The 14,878-nt window shown below is 35.1% G+C and overlaps 1 pseudogene; it reads right to left on the reverse strand.

The window, feature by feature from the left end:
* Positions 1 to 9,585: 9,585 nt before the first annotated feature.
* Positions 9,586 to 10,185, reverse strand: LOC149216743 (protein DMP3-like; annotated as a pseudogene).
* Between the last annotated feature and the right edge of the window lie 4,693 nt (positions 10,186 to 14,878).

The raw sequence follows: 14,878 nt of genomic DNA on the forward strand, positions 1-14,878 counted from the left end.
GTTGTATAACTTCTTCTTATACATGAAATACCTAGTCATAGCCATGCTTTTAATTGGGAAAATGCCCAAATTCAATTAGGAGGATAGGGTAGAGAGTGTTTCTTTTAATCTTGAGGTTGTAGGTTATACATTGCTTTTGGATCAACTCAATATTCCCCCACAGTTCTCTACATATACTACAACCCTAAACCTCACATCCATATACAATAATAGGGGTGACAAGAGTCTCACATTTATTTATTTATTTTTTAATTCCATGCCCAAAGATCAATCTAGTTACACGCGTTTTCAAGCCCATAATAAGCTTTCCAACCTCCAACTATCCTTTTTCCAATGTTGTAGTTCTAATTGAGCTAGTGATGAATGTCGATTCTCAGATATTTGTATGAGGAACCCTCTCCAAGTAGTTATTATCATAAATGAAATTATTATAGTTGATACTTTTGGATTTAATTATCATGAATTTAGTCTTGTCAGTATTAATAGTCATATCCATCTTGGAGGATTCTAAGTTGCTTGTTGAGATCGTTATGGCTCCTAGCTACAAGAATGATATCCTAGCACAAAGGAGAAGAGTAGTGACCATACTAGTGAGTCTGGGGCCATCACACCCTGCGACTTCCATACACTCTTCTAGCTTATCAATGTAAATACCAAGAAGGGTATGGGATAAGGAACATCTTTGTTTAACTATGATATTGCATGTAATTTATTCTGACTAACCCTTGGATGTCTTGAGCTTGGAAATAACATTCTCATATAGCCTAGTCACGACAGACTCAATGCGAGAGGACATCTCTTCTAGCCTCTTTTATAGCTTATCTCGAGGAATGGTGTCGAAAGGCTTTCTAAAGTCAACAAAACAACATAAGGGATTAGTATTATTATTTTGACATTCCTCTGCAATGATCCAAAGAGCAACAAGATGGTCTATAGTTGAGTGATGTCTCCTAAATCTAGCTTGTCGTTTAGCTCTTTTACCATGGCTTTGAAACCAAAGGCTAATCTTCTTTTCCAAAATGACCCCATACAACTTGGCTAAAATGTGGTTAATCATAATGGTCCTGTGGTTAGAGAGAATGTTTTTATCCCCACTTTTAAAGATAGGAATGATAACGATTTGCGTCGAAGGCTTAGGGAAACCTTGTTTCACTGCAAGATTGAGGAGTTTATGTATATGAAGAAAAATGACAGACCTTCCCATTTTGAGAATTTCAACTTGATAGATTTCAATATCCCTAGCTTTCCCATTAGCGAGTTTCTTAATCCTGAACTCAACATCTTCCAAAGAGAAGATATCCTCTTCTATTTAGGAAAAACGTGACCAAAAAGAGCCAACAGTAGCAAGTTGCATACATCTTGGAATTGTCAACTACCAGTTATACAAGAGTAACCTTCCTTTCTTTGAAAAATCCCCACAACATGCAAAGCATGTGACCATATGATAGCCCACCACTAAATAAAATGACATATAACTAAGGAGACAAAAAAGTTGGAGCAGAGAAAATTAACAGGAAACACAACCAAGGGTGGAATGGAAACACCTAGTTTAATAGCAAGTGGAGAGTCCTTGACCTTCAAAGATTTGCATGATCTTTGGACCTCCTATCCTGACACTAATGCATGTATCCTTCTTGTAATTGACCCCTGCATCCTCCATAATAGATTGGTGCCTCAAAGACTCTATGGAATAGTCAATTCTCCAACTAGTAATCATACCTACACTCTCACTGCAAGCACCTTGAATGCATAGGGTGGTATGGCAAGGTGTGGCAACAACCCCTTTGAAATCAAGTTCATTGGTTGTGTGCTAGGTGGAGGGTGTTGTTCTTTTGTGCCTTCTCCTATGCTGATGAACTATTAACTCCATCATGCTTGTGTTGGGACACCCTCCTCGGGGTTATCCTATGGTTTAATATTAACTTATGAGATGTAGCTTATTGGTTTATGTATGGTTTAGTTCCTATTAGGTCCCATGTTCATATTTCATGGAAGGGGGTGAGGATGGGAGCCAACTTGTGAAATAAAAATTATTATATGATATAATCTTGGTGACAACATCTTATAGTTGGGCAAATCGTCCTTCCATCTTAAACCAAAATAATTAGTTTAATATGTCATTTGTCACTTATATATATATATATATATATATATATATGGATTTTTTCTTTAAAAAATTGTAGTTAATTTTTAAAATTTATTAAATGTATATTTATCTTTTTTTGTGAAAATAAGTATTTCATATTGCATCAAAAATTGAGGTTTACATAATGAGAATTACAATGCCCATAATCACACTATTCTCATGAACAAAGAAACAACCATATCAAGCAGTGTCTAGAAAGGCTACCCAACAACAATAACGACATAGATATTCTCTACTAGACCAGAGAGACCATACGTCTACGCACCATAAAACATACATCATATCAAATGGATACAACAGAGGATAAATCAACATACAAGAAACAAGTGAAATCAATTAAAAACTCAAAATTTGTTGTACGTAGTAACTTCAAGAACGTAGTAGACCAATTACAATTAGTTTGGATCATGAAACCATGTAACCATAGACCAAAAAAATCCTTTGATACCAATTGCTGGCGAAATATAGTAATCAACATATAACCAACAGTGAAACAACAATACATTAACATTTGATCCCCACAACCCACCGAACCTACAAACAAATAGTGCGACCAAAAACATACCCAAACACAATTGGACTAGAGAGAAAAAAAATAAAAAAATAAAAAATAAAAATCTAGGCACCTTTACAACCACCTCCAAAATCCATTCAATAACCCCCGACGACCAAGAAATTAATCCCACTGACACACTGGAAGAAAAAAATTGATTTTCCCCCAAATTCTTTGACATAAAGGTATATAAGATTGGAAAACTCAATAGATGCCCTAAAATCAACAAATTAAGGCACAAAGTCAAGACGTAGAAGTTAAATCTTGTCAATACTAAGTGACCCTCAATACATACCAGAAGAGGAATGAAGAAGCAAAGATACCCACCGGCAAATTAATTCAACTTCCAAGACCCAGACACTAGAATGTATAGAGTAGGAAAATCCAGGTGATATAATAAATACCAAAGAAGAACAAAAATGAAGCTTCTCTAAGTGATCCCAGAGCACACTAGAAGAAATATAAGACAATAAAACCACTGCAAAAAACAAAATAACCACCTTGAGAGGTTCTTCCAATGAAACACAGACCAGACTAGAGAAAATGTGGTCCAAATACAACACCTCTCGTATAAAATGACCACAGTGAGAAGCTAAAACAAGAGGTCGAGGAATTGTCCTCCCCTCCTCACACAAACCGCTTGTACTCTCATCCTGTCATCGCTAACAACCTACTCATTAAATCTTGAATATATATTTATCTTATTAAATAATAAATAGATGAAAACTTTATTATAATTAATCTAAATCTATTTTAATCTCAAATTTATTAAATATTCAAACAAATTAAAAAATTTAAACTTCCACTAGAATACTTAATAAATTCAAAATTAAAATAAATTTTGAATTTGTACATAAATTTATTTTCACATTCATTTTTTAAATATCAATTTAAACATAAAAAAATTAGCCATACACATAACTTTCACAAGAAGAGTGTATAGAGAAGATCAATGGAGACCATGTCATCATAAGCTATATTTTATTTGTTAAATTTACTTAATATTCTTTTTAAGTTGTTCAAAGCATGTTATCCTCCTATAATTCTTTGAAAAAAATACCGGAAAATTAAGCTTGACATTTTGATGGCGTGATCAAATGCAAGTAATTAGAAGTTAACATTATTGTTATTGTAGGGTAGCTTAGTCTCTGCTAGTCAATTTAAAACTAGCAATTGCCCTTAAAGGTGCATAGATACACTGAAGGAATTGAACATGCCTATGATGTCACTGCAAAAATGTTGCAACAAAGGAAAGATAACAACCTAAAAGGTGGAGGATGGAGGGGAGGAAATGTGTTCAAGTTTGCAATAGTCTCACACTTGTGTCGATGCATGTCTAACAGACTTTGCTCGAACCACCTAGCTAAATCATTTTTTCCAATCATATCACTATGTCAAAAATTTATATACATATTATATCCAAGCTATAACATGCAAGGTAATGAGGAGAAACATTACCATAGGTCCTCGTGGGCACTGACGCACCAAAAATGTAATTGCACATAGGAAATGACTAAAGTCAGTGTGTGTTGATAATGAGATTAAATAAAGAGCATCTTTCACCGGAGTGACCTTTAGATTTCATGATATTTTACAATCAACATAAAAGAGTTTGTTTTAGAATTTTAGCTCTTTTTTTTTAATTTAAATTAATTTGGAGCCATTAATCCCAGTTTTAAATTTAAATTTAAATTTTTTCTAGCAAATATTTCTTGGAATTGCAAATTTATGTGGTGTAGTTTACAAAATCCAAGTGTCCATGTAAACTTTCAGGCATTGTATCCATTTATGCATTCAAAAATACAGTTTTAAAAATGAAAAGATACACATGTTGTATGCATACATAGAACCAATATAGATCCATTTTAAAGAGGATTAAATCTCTTGAGGTGCATACTTTTTTCCAAGTTTTGCACTCTATAAGAGGTCCAATAGGCTATCATTAGCCTTGTGGATGTTATCATTTTCTTTCTTTCTTTCTCATCTTTCCAAAAGTAATTACGGTTGCCTTTGCACAGCGCGTGCAGGTCCCAAAATAACGAGTGACCATGTAAGTTAATCGTAGTTAAGAAGTCTTTATGTTAAGGATGGCCATTCCTAAACAAAAAAACACCCAATAACGTCTCGGGTTGAACATGATTTAAGGTGGGATTTTATCATAATTAGTTAAAGCAATTTTGCATGGGAGTTATCTTAAGAATCCCCAAAGCCAGAATTTCTATACGAACTTGACCAAAAATTTAGATATTTTCTGTTATATAAAAAATTGGTTAGGTTATGATCTAATTGTAAATTGGTTGAAAAAAAATCAAAATTAAGCCCATTTAATTTTTCAATTAAACATTTTATATCATTCTACCTAAAAAAATCCCTTAAACACCTAAAGGAAATATTTAAAAATACATAATTTAATGTAAATCTTATCATATTTATTAATATGCTAGCATGGAGAATGGTTTAAAACGCCATTTCGAAAATGGCTTGTTTAAATCAAAATTAATGTGAAGTGTCAATTCCCTACTACATCGTAGGTATCATGGATTTTGAAAATGAAGCTCCATAACCACATCCTAAAAATGAATGTATTTAATTTTTGTTGAAAATGCAACAAGGAAATCCTAATTTAATTATGTCCTTAAATTAAGTTAAGAATTAAATTGTAATTCCATTTCTCATAGCAACTTGTAATAGTTAACTGAGTTAATTTGACTTAATTGGCTCAGTAAATTCGAGTTGGGAGTCTAACTAGAGTCATGTAGAGTGTCTCCTACCTTTTTAGCAGCTCTAGTTGAGCTTATTTTGAGTTGTAATTATTTAATTTAGTTTAACTAAGTTAAATTCAGTTAAACTAGTTCCAACTGATGGAGGAATTAGTGGGGTTTAACCTGCAGTAGTGGGGTTAACTAACACTGATCAACCAGTAAATTGAAGATTCACTCATAATTAACTCATGCATATCAGATCAGAGAAATACCCAGTTGAGATTGGAGTTTAGGGACAATGTACTATCAGTTGTATAATCATCCAAATTGTATAAGCTGTGCATGCAATTAGAGGCGGGCCTATGAGGATTGCACAATTCATATTTGTGGAATTTCCTGATTAAATATGGGATAATTCCCTAAGAAAATGCGCAAGGAAATAGGAGCTTAGCATGCAGCGAAATTGGCTTAAGTATTGGCTTGTGTTGGTTTGTGAAGCAGTGAGATAGTGTAAAGGTTACTCGGGCTTGAGCAAATCATTGTAATCTTCTCATTTTTTTTTTATTAATGCAATATACAAATAGCATGGGTTTTTAGTTGTGGCTTTCCCCAGAAAATCATTATTTTATGTGTGATTGAATTCTTTCTCTTTTGTGCTTCGTGATTTCATGGAACAATTATTATTTTTGTTGATGAGTAAAGTAGATTCAAATCAATTATTTTAGCATATTACAATATTCAGTTTGAATCTACAAGGAATTTCTACATGGTATCAGATATGGAATCACTATAGAAGAGGAGAATACGAGTTTGTCTTTTGCAGGAGAAATCAAATTTGCAGTATCATAATTCAGAGCTAGTAGGATGTCGTTTTGCGGATTGAGACTCGAATATTCTCTTGAGGGTACTTCGAATTATATTGCTTGGAAGGATAGGACGTAGGCAGCGTTGGAATACAATTGGCTTAAGGTATTCATAGACAAAGATATTCCTAAGCCAATTGATGCTCAAGATTTGGCAAAGTGGAGAAAGTGTGTGGCAAAGACGAGAAAGATTATCCTAGAAGGATTTCGAGATCATATTGTCTTGAACCTCCATGGTAAGGAAAATCCATTTGCATTATGGAAGGCCTTGGCATACTTGTTACAAAACAACAGTGACCACTGGAGATGGCATTGAAGGACAAGCTCAGAAAAATCAAGATGGAAAAGGGCGACACAATACTGAAGTACTTAACCAAGTTCACCCAATGTTGGGATGAGATTGGAAGTGTTGGTGTTATAGTTGTTGAAGACGATCTGGTGAGCCTAACACTTTTAGGCCTCCCCAAGAGCTGGCACAACTACCAGGAATCAATTAATGGAAGGGAGAAACTACCAGAGTGGGAGCGATTGTGGTCCGACTTGGTACAAGAAGAGATTCAGCAGAACACTAGAGATGGGTCCTCATCCAAGCATGAGGATGAGGAGAGTTGTGCCTTAGTTGGAAAGGCGAAGAAAGAGAAGAGGAAATCATCCCATTCCAAATCAGATTCCAGTTAGGGCGGCAAGAAGAAGGACATGTCGAAGATTAAATGTTTTCACTGTCATGAGATGGGACACTATGCCACAAAGTATCTGCACAAGAAGGTCGGTAACAAGCCCTCAGGGGGAGTAGCAGGTGAAGCTCTTGCTTCACAATTCAAATTGGATTTCACCCTCATTGATTGCATGGTGACATCGGTGATGGGTAGTGTGTGGTACCTGGATAGTGGAGCCTCATTCCATATGACCAACAACAAAGAGTTCTTTAGTGACTTGGAGGAGAAGGACCTCCAAATGCACATCGAGATGGGAGATGATGGGAGGTATAGCGCAACCGACATTGGTATTGTAATCGTTAAGAGGGATTTTGTTTCTCATCTCACATTAAAAGATGTCATGTATGTTTCGGGTTTGAAGAAGAATTTGGTTTCAGTTTCCATGTTGGAGGACCGTGGCTACGATATGATATTTAGCAAGGGAAATGCTTCCCTTCGTCACATAGCCTAAGTTCAGGTGAAGCAGATCGAGGTTCAGGTGAAGAACGTCTACAAATTGGTTGTAGAAGACTGCGTTGGTTTGAGCACTAAAGAAAATAAAGTGCAAAGTTGAGACATCGATGAGTTGTGGCATAGAAGATTGTGTCACTTGCACCACAAAGCCTTGAAGATCATGCAACAAATTTATATAGGACTTCCCAAGGGTACGCTAGAGCAAAGAGACACATGCAAAGGGTGTACATTAGGGAAGTACACAAAACTTCCTTTCATGATAAAGACAATCGAGGGCAAGTGATCCTTGATCGAGTTCAATCAGATGTGTGTGGATTGTTCTCGACAACATCCACATCCAAGCACATGTATTATGTAATATTTGTTGATGATTTTTCCTGTAAGTGCTGGATTTTCTTCATGTATAAGAAATATTAGATGTTCACTAAATTTTGTGAATTTAAAGCACTTGTCAAGAAAGATACTAGCAAGAAAGTTAAAGCTCTCAGAAGCGATAATGATGGAGAATATGTGTCAAATGAATTCAAGAACTTTTGTGCATCAGAAGGCATTCAATGGGAGTTAATAGCACCTCATAACCCACAACATAATGGGGTGGCTAAAAGGAAGAACATAAGTATTGTGGGAGCTGCACGGGCGATGTTACATGATCAAGGCCTATCGTTGCACTTGTGGGTTGAAGCATGCAACACAATTGTTTATTTGCAGAACAAAAGCCCTCATTGAATTCTCAGGATGAGTACACCAGAAGAAGATTTTTTAGGTAAGAAACCAGATGTGGCACACTTCAGGATCTTTGGTTCATCAGTCTACTGTCATGTTACCAAGGATGCACAAAAAAAGCTAGAGCCAATAGTTGAGTTGGGAATATTTGTGGGGTACACTGATACACCTCACAACTATCGAGTGTACCTTCCATCCAACAAGATGAAAATGGTTCATAGAGATGTGAAGTTCGATGAAGAGAAGTCCATGAGATGTTCCCTTGAGAGGGAGCTTCAGTTACATGTAAAAGAGAAACTTTTAGCTCCAAAGGAGGAAATTCAGGATGATGTGGAGCAATCACATGCACAGGAGGAGAGAGTGGAAGCACCCACTCATGCAGATACTTCCAGAGATGGAAGGAAGTGAACCAAAGAGGCTGACATATTGATGCATGATGCTAGAGAGAATGTCGGAGCAACCACATCACACCGCAAGAAGAGGAGGTCACTAGATTGGTACACTGCCTACATCACTGTAATGAGCGAGAGTGTAGAGGTTGAGCCATCCCCATTCGAGGAAGAAGTGCAACAACCAGTATGGGTTGATGCCATGGTTGAGGAGTATGACTCCATTATCAGAAACAATGTTTGGGAAGTAGTCCCAAGACCAATAGACAAGTCAGTGGTGATTTCTAGATGGCTTTACAAGGTAAAGCAAGCAACAGATGGGAGTGTGGAGAAACACAAAGCCAAATTTGTCTCCAAAGGATTCTCTCAGGTGGAGGGAATTGATTATGAGGAGACCTTTGATCCAGTAGCAAAGTACTCTTCAATCAGATCTATTCTAGCATTATCAACGCAGATGGGATGGAAGATACATCAGATGGATGTGAAGACAAGATTGCTCAACGACATGATAGAGGAAGAGGTATATATTGAGAAACCGGAAGGATTTGAGACCTTCAACAGAGAGTCACATGTGTGCAGACTCAAGCGAGTGATGTATGGACTAAACCAAACACCACATGCTTGGTACACCACAATTGACAACTATTTCATTGAGTTGGGCTTTACCAAAAGTGAAGCAGATATGAACCTTTACCATATTTTGGTTGAAGGTAAATTGTTGATTATAGTATTATACATTGATGATTTGATTATAACATGTGATGAGAAGATGATAAAATCTTGCAAAGAAGATTTTATAAGAGAATTCGAAATGAAGGACGTGGGGCTCATGTATTACTTTCTCCTTTTGAAAATGGTCAGGCCAAGCATTGTCTACCCTTTTGCCTTTGTGTTGACATCTATCCAGTTGGTCTGAGAATGATATGTGTACACAATTCAAATGCTTTACCCAATTACACTTATCTTTTTTTTTTGAATTGTAAATTTTAATAAACTATTACAAAGGCACCACGAGAGTCGCCTAGACAACCAGACAACAATCAGAGGTGAACACATGCTTGTATATAATGCCATTTTGCTGTGACAGGATGACTAATTCCTTGCCTCTTGGATAAAAATAAAACGAGCACCACACCAGTTACCACACTGACCATTATAGGTAAAGCTTGAACCCACTTATGTATGTTGCTTTGAGTTGACGAATACAAACACTGAACCACATTTTTGTCTGTGAGAGACACAACTGTGAAGACCATAACTGCTAAACCAACTACCAAAATATCTTTAATGTAAGCTAATACTCTGAGACGTTTGAAGGCTTAGACTTACTTTTCCTACTACCGAACGTAACTATCTCACTTTTGGTGGCGATTCTGTAATGGACTTTGCTATTGCTCTTTGTGAACGTATCAAAGAATAAGAGAATGAAGCACACAATTCCAAGAATACCCAGGAAAATTCCCACCAAAACCTCATTTCCCTTTCCATAGTCGTTGTTGTGGGAGAGACGATTCAACAACATCTCAAATATGAAAATAACGGTTGTGGGCAACATTTTTTGCAAGATTAAATAAAGATGATAAAGAGTAATTGATGGCCTTCATTGTACTTGTCTCGTTGTCACCAGTGGAATATCCCATGTTTCAACTTGTCTTTATCGTTCTATTTAACACCTCTAAAACTGCAAAAATGCACTATAGAAAAATTAGATATTGCACAAACCAAAATCAAATATATGGGCAAGGTCTTGGTTTCCTTGCTATTGATGAACACTGAACTCATGCATCAGTATAGGCGATCTGATAAGTAATTGTCACTGGCAAGTGAATCTTCTTACAAAGATGCATAGGAGAAATTACTTGCGTGGTGGATCACAGTAACCCCGATTAATGCGCGCGTTTAGGTTACTCTGTCTACTGTAGTCGTCGTTGAAATTGTCAATTATGATGGATAACTGTTGGGGAAAATTTGAATGTCATGTTGCATATTGCCATTGTATTATCCCAAACTACCTCCTCAACATTATAATACACATGGGATTTGTATTTTCCACCATCACTAATTCATCACATCTTCTTGATCTCGTCCTCATAATTTTAACAGATGTCATTTGAAAGTGTTCATGACCCAAAAAAATGGCATTACAGTGTTATTTTCATTCGTCTGAAAACAATTTTCAGCCGTGTTAAATTGAGACTTGTAATCACATTTTTTAATTTTTTATTTTTGCCAAACGTGGAAATTATATAAAATAAAATATCGACTTGTTAAAAATTAAAAATTGATTACAAATTATCTTGATCGTTGAAGGATGGTCATTAGAGTAGAGCCTTTGACAATGATTTCTTTTGAAACACAAACGTTGAAGGATTGGTCAATAAAATGTAATTTGATATTACGGGAACGTTGACGAATAATTATATAGTTCTTTCAGAGTCGTCCTCACGCAAAGGAAGCTCTTGGATGCAAACTCCATGTCTCTAAGAGGGATGGGATTAAAAATTGACTTATACAATCCTTTTATCTTTTGCTTTCATTTCCAAAGGTGATACTCATTTTCTTTATTTGTTATGAATTAATTAATTAATATAACAAAGTAAAATGTGTACATTGTGTTTTAATTACTATTTTTCACTTATTACCTGGATAGGTGTTTCTTTTTTAAAATGATCAAGCCAAGCATTGTCTATCATTTTTCCTCTAGGCATACATTTATCCCATTGGTATGAGAATGACATATGTCCCCATCCAAATGCGTAACTTTTGTCCAAAGTTCAAATGTTTTACACAATTACATCTGTCTTTTAGTGTGGTAGTCCATTGAAACAGATAGACGACTGGCAGGGTTTCTGACAACCCTTGAGGGTTTTGGTATTTCACAATATGCTTATGGACGAGAGAGATATAGTTTATTCACGGTCTCTTGTTGAAATCATTTTCCTATCCATCCATTCATTTCTTCAATCTTTCTTTTGTTTTTGTTACATTGTGGTGGGATGCTATGCACAAGTGCAGTCTACAACCACTCGGATCGGGATGCTCTGCGTAGGTGCAGTCTACAACCACTCAACTCAACATTACATGGCGAGTTCAACTCCTTCTCAATTCATGTATGCTTTTAATTTTGGATTTTTTTGTTCACTTCTTTGTAATTTGTTTCATGGAAGTCGCGTCGGTGGCGAAGGAAAGTCAGTCTGAATTTCGTTGTTCCTAGGATTCAAATTGTATTTTGTTTTTAGTTCACTGTTCCAGTATTTGTACTGGTTATCCTGTCAGCCATGGGCCTGCCTCCACTATCTTCCCTTTTGAGCTTTCTTTGATGCTTTTTGCAGGTTGAACAAGAGACAGACGAAAGGTATGTGCATTTTACTTAGGTTCAAGAAGATGAGGTAGTATTTTTGTTTATTGTGGTTGAACATACATGGAATAACTAGATCTTAGGTGTAGTTTCATTATTCCAGGGGTCATGCAGTGATGTGGATTCTCCCGCTCTACTAAAGCCAAAAACGAATGTGCATTTTTTTACAAGACTCTCACTACCTCAAACACAAGCACTCATGGGGGCTTCTCCGTTCTCAGGAGGCATGCTGTTGAGTCTCTTCCACCTCTAGTTTGTTGTTCTTGCTTGAGCCCATGCTCTATAGTTTTTAGCAAGGGTTTCTAGAAAATAATGTTTACTTTTGTTTTTCAATGAGGGTTTCTAGAAAATAATGTTTACTTGTGTTTTTCAACAAGGGTTTCTAAAAAATATTGTTTATTTTACTTGTGTTTTATTTTTATGTGCAGGACATGTCACAACAACACTCAAGTTTCACATAATTTTTCACTCGCTAAACCACCCTCCCCAATTCTTTCCAAAATGTCACTTTAAATTGAGAGGGGGGCTAACTCCATTTCATCTATTTTTGACCGGCTTACACTGATTTGAAGTGAATTGTGGTGATTTTTTTGAGGTCTGTTTGAGTTTAAAATATGTTGTTTTAAATGGTTCACTTTAGCCGAGATTATACTTGTGTAAACTTAAGTGTGGTATTTTTTATGAGGTCCGTTCTACTTTAAATTTTTCTATCTATCACTTAGCTAGATTGTTATTTATCCTAGTTTGTCAGGGCTTTGAAATTGTGCAGTGTATGGTGGTTTGATGCTTACTAAGCCTGATAGTATGTTACCTTTTAAGCTTAGGTTAAAGAGTAGTTTTCACTGACCTACATTGTTAGTCCCTAATAGGTACTAGGGTGAGAATGATGTTGTCAAAATAATTCAAAGGGGTGAGACTCCTGAAGAAAAAGCTATATTGGAGAAATAATTTGCACGAGAAGTTGATATGATGTCTAAAGTACAACATAAGAACCTTGTTAATATACTTTTTATTCAATGATAGTTCTTATTTTCTTTGATATAGTCTATTGCTTTTTTGCAAAGGGAAAGGTCCAGTTGTATATATAATATGTTTTCTAGTGATTAGAAGTTCTTTTGAATCCCATAATATTATTAAATGTAGTCACTAATGAGATAGAAAAGTGTTAAATATGTTATTTTCGCAAAGGAGTTTGTAGTTCAATGGTGAGAGCAATGACATTTTAAGAGAATCACTCTGGGGGATGATTCCTTAATACACAATTTTTACCGAATTATAGAGAAAATCTATCTCTATCTTTTTATCCTGTTTTCCATGTTTGAGTAATATACACAACTAGCGGTTGTGCTTGTAACAAATGTGCTGCAAGAGACATGAATGGAGATGTGCCTTGGCATATTATTGTATAGGATTACATACAAACTTACCAAGTGATATTCATGCAAGTGTAAGAAACTTCTTTCAGAAAACTATGATATAATTGGTGTTGTTGAACCTTTTAAAAATCCCTAGATAAGGTATCCTTAAAAGGATTTGACAAAATTGTCATATAGTGTCTTTTTTTTCTTTTTCCTTTTTTAAGGGAAGACCTCTACCAAATTTTTTTCCACACCTGGAAAGATTTCTAGGACACACAGTTGGATAATTGGTTGCCTTGGAGAACTATCAAATGTACTTAAAGTTTCTTGATAGTAGACAAACAAGCCTTCACACACATTTTTTAAATGGAATTTGATGCTTAGGAGGTCCATTGTACGGTCCCCTTACTATTCATTAAAAAATAAAGTTAGTCAAGCTTGATGGCTTAAAACTTAAAAACTGACAAAGCATTTAGAAATATCACTCTTCATTAAGAACTACAACGCTTGGATTATTGGTTCAAAATTGGCTCAACCACACTTGTTTTACATCAAATTCATGTTGATGTCCACACATAGTAAGGAACATAAGGCCTATTTTTGACATCTAAATTCTCTTAGCAATGAATACAGAACATTATTTTGTTGTTTCTTGTGGTAGATTTCACACAAATTTGTCTAAAGTTGACTTCGCTATCGAACATTTAACTGTATGCTAAGATAAGATTTTGAATTTTTTTTGCTAGAGATATGAAAAAGGCAAAAAAAAATCCAATTTTGTAATCCTATCTGTGTCTCTTTGCACCTTTTAGGGCAATTGCTGTAAAATAAAATTAGTAATGTGTGTGTGTGTGAGAGAGAGAAATGAGTTAGGGACATGGCAATGATCCTATAACAATAAAATTGAGTTTATGTGGTTGTTTCTTGCTATTTAAATTTAAAGGCTTTTCACTTATATTTTCTTTGGAAAAGCACAAGGTGAAAATGTATCTCCATTGAGGAAGAAGGCGATGGTTCTCAAAAAATAATGTCATATAAATATTAAAAAATGTCAAGTAAATGTAACATAGTATAATGAATTTGTTATGCAAACAAGTGCTACATAGTAGTTAATTCTGGCCACTAAGTTTAAATATAGGTAATACATTTAATATAATGTAAAAACTTGTAATGCAAGTTTGATTTGATAATGTGACTTTAACATCTAATATCAAATAGAATATGTATTTTTTATTTTTAAATTGTCTTTTGTCGTGTGAAAGGATTAGTCTTAATACTTATCAACAATTGTAGTGTATTACAAAGTCTGTTAGGTTGCGTTGACTTCTCCCCACCCACCAATTTCCTAGGGATTTGAGATTATTCCAATTCTAATAGGTTTCTCCATGATGAGTTCCTCATTATTATTTATAACATTTATTTATATATAAACAAATTTTATTTAGCAAAATGGTCCATTTTACAATAAAATGTGTATTTTTTTTCTTCTTAAGTTAAAGTTGACCTATAACCTTTTTATACATGCTTAATCAGGGAAATGTGTTCATTAGTAAGACATTCTTTGTGTTGTAATAGTTTTTTGGTTATATTTATGAAGCCTTAGGCTATATCAACCAC

This window comes from Pinus tabuliformis, chromosome 1_1 (assembly GCF_031772625.1).
Source record: "Pinus tabuliformis cultivar Carrire ecotype Pingquan chromosome 1_1, CPIR1, whole genome shotgun sequence".
Taxonomy (NCBI): domain Eukaryota; kingdom Viridiplantae; phylum Streptophyta; class Pinopsida; order Pinales; family Pinaceae; genus Pinus; species Pinus tabuliformis.